The sequence below is a fragment of the Vigna radiata genome, chromosome 1, assembly GCF_000741045.1.
Source record: "Vigna radiata var. radiata cultivar VC1973A chromosome 1, Vradiata_ver6, whole genome shotgun sequence".
Taxonomy (NCBI): Eukaryota; Viridiplantae; Streptophyta; class Magnoliopsida; order Fabales; family Fabaceae; genus Vigna; species Vigna radiata.
This window is the reverse complement of record NC_028351.1, coordinates 24,658,364-24,667,644: the sequence shown is the minus strand read 5'-3', so window position 1 is coordinate 24,667,644 and position 9,281 is coordinate 24,658,364. Positions and strand designations below refer to the sequence as shown.

The 9,281-nt window shown below is 36.3% G+C and overlaps 1 pseudogene; it reads left to right on the top strand.

The window, feature by feature from the left end:
* Positions 1 to 1,435: 1,435 nt before the first annotated feature.
* LOC106759885 overlaps positions 1,436 to 9,281 on the top strand; it is a 45,943-nt pseudogene continuing 38,097 nt past the window's right edge.

Sequence of the window (9,281 nt, the reverse complement as noted above, 5' to 3'; positions counted from 1 at the left end):
TACTACAATTTCAGATAGGTTTTACTTCAATTTTTTGTATTCCAAACCAAATTTAACAAAACTGATATTACAAAAATTTGAGAAAGGTTTGCTTTAGTGATTCATGTGTGGTATGGTCTTAGGAAACAAAAAAATCAAAGATAGAAAACATGCACACTAATTTCGCATTGAAAGATGTAGTGAAAGTAAATTATTCTGACAGCAAATAAAACAAAAGGAACTGGCTTAAAGGAATAAAGTAATATTAATGTCACAAACATATAGTAAGTAGAGAAGGCAAAAATGAAGTATGAGAACATTTAATATGTTTGTAGATATTTAGACCACTTCGATAAAAGTCACAAGTTACATACATAAGAATAAAGGAGATGATTGGAGAACATGCAGTGAGATTCAAATTCAATATTGTCAAATCAAGCCCATATTCCTTATCCATTATAACACATGAAAACAAACATTTTGTATAATTTTTAGTAAAAAAAGATAGTAGAACCATGAAAATAAAAGCATATTCCTGGGCTATTCCTAGAAAAGAAATAACAGAGTATGTGTATGGTTTTGGATATTTGTTCTGTATTGGTTAATGTAGTGACCATGAAACCATTATTACATCAATAAATATTATTCGTGTTCTTTGTAGAAATGAGAATATCAATGCAAGCTCTTCATGTGATCTGAAACTTCCTAACTTAAGTATCATCACCATAACAAATAGCGCTTCTACACATGTCCTTAAGTTTTCAATCCAATTCAATTAGTAACACGCTATACACTTAGTTGAACCCAATCACCTAATTTATCCCAAACCAACGAAATGCTCCTAAGTATGTGTACGAAGCACAATCACATTTGCAACAATAAGTAAACTCACTTCGTTAAAACTTGAATTTAATATAAGCAGAGCTAGAAAATTGAAATATAAGAAAAAGATGAAATGAAAAGTGATAGTATAGAGAAAGTACGAGAGATTCGAGATGGTTGTCAATGGAGGAGACTTCGTGGCGAATGACGATTAAGGTGTCAGCAGCAATAATGAAAGATCGGTAATGGGCAACGGTGACCTCTTGCATTTCCAAGGGAACACGACAGAAGAGCTTTGCCAAGCAAGCGTCCTTCGGCACAACAACAAGATTACTCTGGTTCACAAAAACTAGAATTTGACTAAGATTAAATTCGTTAGCCAAGATAAAGCATGAAAGAAAGAAAGAAAGTTAGAGTGAAATTGGAGTTAGGGTTTATGAGAAAAAACGACGGTCTACCGACACAAGGGTTTGACAATGGTGGCCTCTTCAACACAATTCCTCGACCATGGCATAATAGTTAGAAGGTTTGGATATATGTGGCTGTGAGAGTGAGTATTGAAACTGTAGAGCGCGTAGATGGTGGTTTTCACGATCGACGGTGCTTCGAAACGTCAAAACATTCGGCTCCAATGATGTCAGACACAACTCCAGTGAACGACGACGGTCCGATGAACACTCCTTTATCAGTGAATGCCGGTTGTGGTCAACGGAGGTTTCTGGGTAGAGGACCCTCTTTCGGTCTTGTGAGCTCTTTATCTAAGATTTCAAATTTTTGAAACCAAAAATAAAGCCGCGTGAATGAAACCCTTCAACTCCATTTCTACATCATTTTTTATTTTTTTTCAAATCTATTATAGTTGGACCAATTAAAATGTGACACGTTGATGGAGTAAAAAATTTGTCAAATTTGGGTGTCAAAATATCATTACCCTATTTTGTAACTTATCTATAAAGATTTGAATTTACCCCTACAAATAGAAGCATGGTGAGAGTCCTACATAGCACTGCATTTTGACTTGAGCTTTATTCTAAATAGTATAACTTAGCGTGTGATTAACCCCACATCGATCATTATGTATTCGGATCTCTCTGGCATACTCCCTCGTGTTCTCATCGTTTCTAGACGAACGCTTCGCAAGAACAAGTTCGTGGATTTCGTCGGTAACTAACTAACTAACATTCATTTCATTATTCAGAAGATTACCAACATTTGAATAATCTTTTTCATCGTCATCGTTATCATTTTCTATTCTTCAGGGGAATACCATCTTGATCTCACAGTGAGCTATAGCGTAGTACCTGTGATCATGCCTCGCGTTTCCGGGGTCCAATCCTTGCTAACCAACTTCGAGCCAATCCATGTCGTTCTTCTCTGCGAAGGAAAAGACATTTAGCCATGTTGGTACCAGCAAGACAATCATGGCTGTGCTCTATCCCAAGAGGAGTTGGAAGAAATCAGAAGGCTTCATTCTAGTGATACTTCCATTGACAAAGAGAAAGACTCCATCGAGTTGAGCCTCACCAAACTCTGTCTCGAGAGGAACATTCCCTATCTGGGTATCTGTCGGGGCTCCTAGGTTCTCAATGTTGCATGTAGGGGTACCCTTTACCAGGACATTGGGAAAGAACTTCCAGAAGGGTGTGCAGAGAATGATAGAGTGATGCATATAAACTACGATGATTATGATGGGCATAGGCATGTTGTCAAGCTCGTAGAAAGCACCCATTTGTGGAATTGGTTTCGCGAGGAAGGAAAAGAAGGAGAAGAAATGGAGATTTTGGTTAACAGTTATCACCATCAAGGGATTAAGAGGTTAGCTCAACGTTTCGTCCCTTTGGCCTTTGCTATTGATGGTTTAAATAAAGGATTTTATGGCCCTGATGCTTATAACCCAAAAGGTGGGAAAATTATCATGGGATTGCAATTTCACCCTGAGCGTATGAGAAAGCCTAATTCTGATTCTATGCTATACATTGATTATAGATTTCGCTAATGATGCATTGTTATTATCATGCAGGAATTTGTGAAGGTTGTGATTGCTTATCAGAAAAAACTGAACAGTTTAACATCTGTGCAAAGCCTGTGAAACTGAACAAGGAAATGGAGAACAAGAGGAAAATTCTAGTGCATACCTTTTCACTTGCCAAAACCTATACACCATAGGCCGTGGGAATTGCTCCTCTAAAGATTCTGAAATTGAAGTTGGCGCAAAATTTTTGGAGGTACAAAACTGCAAAACTTTCATATTTCTTATTCAATTTCAGCTAAAAATCTCTCAATGTTTTCCTTCTCTTGAGCTCGTAAAGTTAAACTATGAATCTTTAAAACATTAGATCAATTTAGTTATTCTCTCAATCAACCAATGATGGTGTAAATGTTCAGTGGATGTCATGTCTTTTACAATTTGTTACGTATGGTTAAGGTGATTGATGGAGGTCGCACCCCATGCAAAATTTAATGAGCATAAAAGAATACAGTATAGCTAGGGAATGACCCCTAGGTCGTCTCCCAAGGACCAACTGCGGTTCAGAATCAAGTCAAACACGAAGGTGGGGGGGGGTGGGGGGTTTGTGAAAGGTTTGCGTGGTGAATGCGAAAAATTTAAAATTAAATTAAATTAAAACGCAGATGTAAAAACGTAATTAAATTCAATTAAAATGAAATTAAATGCAACAGCACATTTCACCATGCATGAAAATGAAATTAAAATAGTAAAAACGAACCTGCTACAGTAAATACGAAAATTCACGCTGGAACTGGACAGCTCTGACCTTTGCTCAATGTTTTACCCATAACTTTTTCTACAGAGCTCTAAATGAGATGACATTTTTTTCCTGGAAAGTAGACTCAATTATCTTTCATGTGACATATAAAACGCAGCATTTGGACCTCTGGTATGGTTGCAGTTATTTTTTTAAAATCGAGTCCAGAGAGTGAAAATGCTAAACCAATTNCAAGGATTCTAAGCAAAGCAATTGAAGCATCAAAATAAATTGGTAAAGCAAAACATTCATCANGGGACAAGCATTAAGAGAAAACAACTGACAGTAAAATAAAACCAAGTGAGTAAATTGCTTCCCTCGGGTTGGACCTAATCAGCCGAATGCACATTCCAATAAAAATAAAATCTCCAATGTTGAACGAAAGTAGCTGCGTGCCAAACATTGTACCGAGCAGCACACCACTTCCTCAACTTAATAAAACTAATGCAGCAAAATGAAAGCAACGTTTGGAATGTGCTAAAATAATAAAACTTCATTTCTAAGTGCTAAATCAATTGAAGCAGCAAGTAAATCACCAAAATAAAATTAAAGAGCCCTCCTTCATTCAACAAGGTCCTACCAACCTGAATGGAGCTTTCATCCAAAAGAGAAGTAAAATTCTTTTTTCCACTCATCCAAAATCAATCAACGTAAAAATTGCTCTTGGAAAAGAAATGTTTTTCAGAAACCAAGAAGGAGAATGACAGCTGTAAAAAAATGTAAAAGCACCAGGAAAAACGTAACAGCTCTTTGCACAAAATAATAGAAAATTGAAAACTTCCTTCTTCATTCAACCATAATCAAAGAAAGCAAACATCAACATGGTCCCAGCTATCTAGAAGTCACGACTTTCTCCCCTCCAAAAAAATAAACGCTGCTGCCAAAAACTCAGGAGGTGTATATGATGGCTCCTCTCCAAATCCCTAGGGCCATGTGTCCTAATTTAAGGATGGGTGGGGTCCACCCTAGAGTTAGGCCATGTGTCCTACAAAATTGGGCCTTTACATTTTTCCAAAAAATGGCCCAAGATGCAAAGAGTTTGTCTAAAAAGTTCTAACAATTAAAATTACAATACAATTAAAATCTAAAATGTCTAAATGGAGAGTCTTCAATTTATTTTGTGTCCTCCAAATGTCCCAAATTGTGTTTCCAAAATTTTCCCTGAAAATAATAATGCAAATAATTAGCTCAGAATATTCAAATTAATTAAAATTAGAATTTCCGGTCAAATTAAGCACTATTAGTGAAAACGGAAAAATACCGGACAATTAAGCACAAGTCCCTGATTAATTCTAGCACAATAAACTAAGTGAAATCAATAAAATATTGACTCATCAGTGATGTATATTTTTATTTGTAAATTGATAGAAAGTCAACTTAGTTTGTGCACACGTTAAGAATCGAGAGTGAAAGTTAACAATGTTTGAAAATGAAACAGTGAGGTGTGTGTCTTGTTGTTAGAAAGTTGTTAAAATGTGTTGTTAAAATATAAGGATGTTTCTTATTTTAGTTTTGGGTAATGATACTTTGACACGCAAAATATGACAAATTTTTTACACCACCACGTGTCACATTCTGGGTGGTCCACATTTATGAAAAAAAAATTAAAAAATGACGTGGATTAGTGGAGGGGTCTGAAGAAAGGGGAAAGAGACATTCAGATTTTAAATTGCTATTTAAGAGATTGAGAAAGAAACCCTAGAGAGAGAAACTCTCCCTCCCAACGAGAAAAGCCTTGTCACATTTCCACCATCGGTCGCCGTTCAACGGTGCTTTTCGCGTCTCTGCCCACAAGTCGCGTCTCTTCCCACAAGTCGCGGCTCTTCCCACCTTCAGTCGCCCTTCAACGGCCACCGGAGGACAGTATAAAGTCCATCCCCAAGAAAACGTTTATGTTTAAAGTCATGGTGTAGATACGAAAGTGGTAGCAAAGGCAGTATAAGTGGGTAGTTTAGGCTAACTTTCTGCACGAAGATGGCATCTTTCAATCAACAACTTCTTTTGAACTAGACACTTTATTATTGACCAATTATATTGAATAAAATTAATTAATTATCATTTAATAAGACATTTATATCCAAGTTCATCCTCAAGAAAACGTTTATTTTTAAAGTCATAGTGCAGAGACGAAAATCGTAGCGAAGACAATATAACTGGGTAGTTTAGGCTAACGTTCTACACGAAGAGGGTATCTGTCAATCAACAACTTCTTTCGAAATGCATATATTCAGTGAAGAGACACTTCTGACCTCCGGTGGCCGTTGAAGGGTGACTGACGGTGGGAAGAGCCACGACTTGTGGGAAGAGCCGCGACTTGCAAGAAGAGACGCGAAGAGCAAAAATGATCGGTGGCAGAGCCTCTAGGTGGTCCTCCGGTGGCCATTGAGCGGCGACCGACGGTGGAAATGTAACGGGGCTTTTCGCGTTGGGAGGGAGAGTTTCTCTCTCTAGGTTTTTGTCTCAATCTCCGAAATTGCAATTTGAAATCTGAATGTCACATTCCCCTCTCTTCCGACCCCTCCACTAATCCATGTCATTGTTTATTTTTTTTCATAAACCTGGACCACACAGAATGTGACACGTGGCGGTGTAAAAAATTTGTCACATTCTGAGTGTCAAAGTATCGTTACCCTTTATTTTTAGTTTTCTCTATTGTAATAAAAGGAGACAATATTTATTATGGTTGAAATTAACTGCTACACAAGTTTCAGAGATTTCCAATGTCTTCAACCCGTCAAATGCAAATCAACTATAAAACCACAACTATCATGTACTAAAAAGAGATTTGCTATCCTACATATTCATACACTAAAATACGCCGGATTTATAGTCATTGAACATTACGAATAGATCATTGGTAGAGTTTGAATGATTAGATTTTCAGTTGTATACATATATTGTAAATTAATTTAATATTTAGTCTATATAAAACTTTTAATATTTTTTCCCTTCAACATATATATATATATATATATATATATATATATATATATATATATATATATATATATATATATATATATATATATATATCAAGTGTCATTGGAAGAAAACAAATAGAAAATAAACTCAATAAACAATAAAATTTATTACAAAACCAATTTATGAGAAGTGTTTGAGTTTTTAAGTCAGTGATTCAACTACTCAACCACTTGTCAAAAGCAATTAAAATTGGATGGACATGAGATGGAAAAGAGTAATGACATGTGTAAAAGTATATTATTTGTTTATTCATGAGAAAAAACAAATTACCTAGAGTGGAGTAAAGGATTATTGTTGAATCTTCTCCATAAAAGGTCATACAAGTAAAGTGTTGTTACTTTGTTGCACTGAAGAGGGTGGATTCCATCTATAACACTGTGGAGGATCTTTATTTGTGCGACATGGTCCAGTGGCAAATATCTCCCAAATACAAGTATTACTACTGCAGTATCCATCGCATTTTTGGACATATATGTAAAATTATGATCTCCTTCCAAAAACAAAATGACAAAAGTACAATGTCGTAGGAAAAATAACCTAAGGATAGAACTTAAAACTGTATTTTTCACCAACATTGACTTGATGCAGCCCAAAATCATTGTTCTTGTCTTTGCAATGAACAACCAAATATCTCTCCTAAGCGATTCGTTATTTGAAAGGTTACTTCTACCGGAACAATAGGAATACCATTCTCACCATAGTTCAATTCCACTCCAACAAATATTGCTAAGTATGGTGTATATGATTTAAAGTGTTTAACGTGTAGAGTTTAAGGTGTATGGTGTAAGATTTAGCGTTTAAGCTTCAGGATTTTGATTTCAGGGATAAGGGTGATGGCTAAGGGTTAGTTTGAAGTCAAGATTAGTGGAAGTCTTAGAAGAGATTTACCAGAAGTAGTGGAAGGTGGATGAGTGGTTATCAGTGTGGCACACATAATGGGGTTGGCTGTACGAAAGAAAGTTTCTCACTAGTCGGAGCTTAGGAGTTCATATTTGTCTTAAGAGTAATGACTAAACCAATCTACACTATTGAACACTAGAGCATTTTAACACAAAGGCATGGTTTTTCAGGTTAGTAAGGTCGTTGGGGGGTAGTATCGTAGTCAAACTAGGTGATTGTACTAGAGGATGTGATGAGAGTAGGTTGTTCCTTCTCTCTAGTAAGTTTAATTTTCGAGGACGAAAATTTTTTATGTGTGGGAGAATGTAAGGGCCTTATAATTTTATTTTTTTATTTTAAAAGAAAAGTCATTAGGCCTTATAATTTGGGGCAGTCAGGCCCATCAGATTAATGACAACCTGGGCTTAGGGGAGACTTCTCAGAAGTCTGAATTCATTTGCTAAGTTTTCCCTTCTCTCTCTAAAAATTTTGTGCCCTAAATCCTCTGCCTTCTCTTTACATTTCCATAACCTTGAACCGTTAAATTTTTTATTTGGTGTTGCCAAATCATTCCTGGAGTAGAGAGCTTCTATTTAAACCGAACATTTCTCCATTTCGACTGGTAAGTCATTTTTCCCCTTTTCTCTCCACTGTTTTTGACCTAGGGCATGCAACTTTACTGGTTGCATGTTCTCTGCATGTTCTACCTTCCATTCTAAGTTTATTCTAGCTCTAAGAGTCGTGTTCCATCACCAATTTGGTGATTTGTAGGTTCTGTAAGTTCAACGCGGGGTGGGTACGATCCTAGGGCATTCTTCACAAGTTACTGTTAAGCTTTCCAAGTAAGGGGAGCGAATTATTTTTGTATGAATTTATTTTACAAAAATATATGCATATGAATGTTAAACTGGTGTGCTCTTATGAAACTGTTTTATGACTTTTATTGTATTGGGTGTTATAACTGAAANTGTGAAATTGTGCATGTTGTGATGTGATGAATTTAATCTGTTTTGAATGAGTTTAATCTCTGGAAATGGTGTGTGCTGATTATTATTTGATTGGGATGAGTTTGGTGGCTGAAATTGATCTTGTTGAAAAAGGTTGGAGTAAGGATTCTGTAATGGCATTGATATGGGTAGTAAGTAGGTACACAAATATTGTTTTAGGCTACTGTGAGAGGAAGTAAAATATAAAAATGAGGCATTTGAGGTCTAGAGTACAACAGACTAGTTTAGGTAACTTAAATAAATTAATTAGAACTTGTTGAGAGCCTTTCTTTGTTGGTAGAATAGAGGAACCTCCTCCAAGGTGTGGAATAGATCTGGACGTTTCTCTCTGCCAAAAGAATCCCTTTCTAATTCGCACTGGGCTATATATAAGCCTAAAAAGATAACAGATAGATTACAGAAAGATTTACAGAATCTAGCTAAAAAAACAGACAACCGCTCAGGCGCCTAATTTTACCGCTCAGCGGTTTGCCTTGTGCTGCTTTGACCGCTTAGCGGTCAGTTTTGCCGCTGAGCGGTTTCCCTCTAATCGCTCTGAGCGCTCAGCGGACCATTCTGGCGCCAGCGACTTGCTTGACCCTTCTTTTCATCATTTTTCTCCTTCTTTCATGGGTCTAAGTCCACTTTACTTCACTTCCATCTTTATTTCATCTAAAAACCCTGCAAAACAAGCATCATATCGCAAAACCAACTTTTGACTCTCACAAGACACAACTAAGTGTTTTACTTGATTTAAAGCTCATTCTAAGCCATAAAGGGTGTGTTTTACTATCAAATTTAAGTATGAAAATAACGGTTTTTAGACCGTTATCACAACCCCAAACTTAGAACTTTGCTTGTCCTCAAG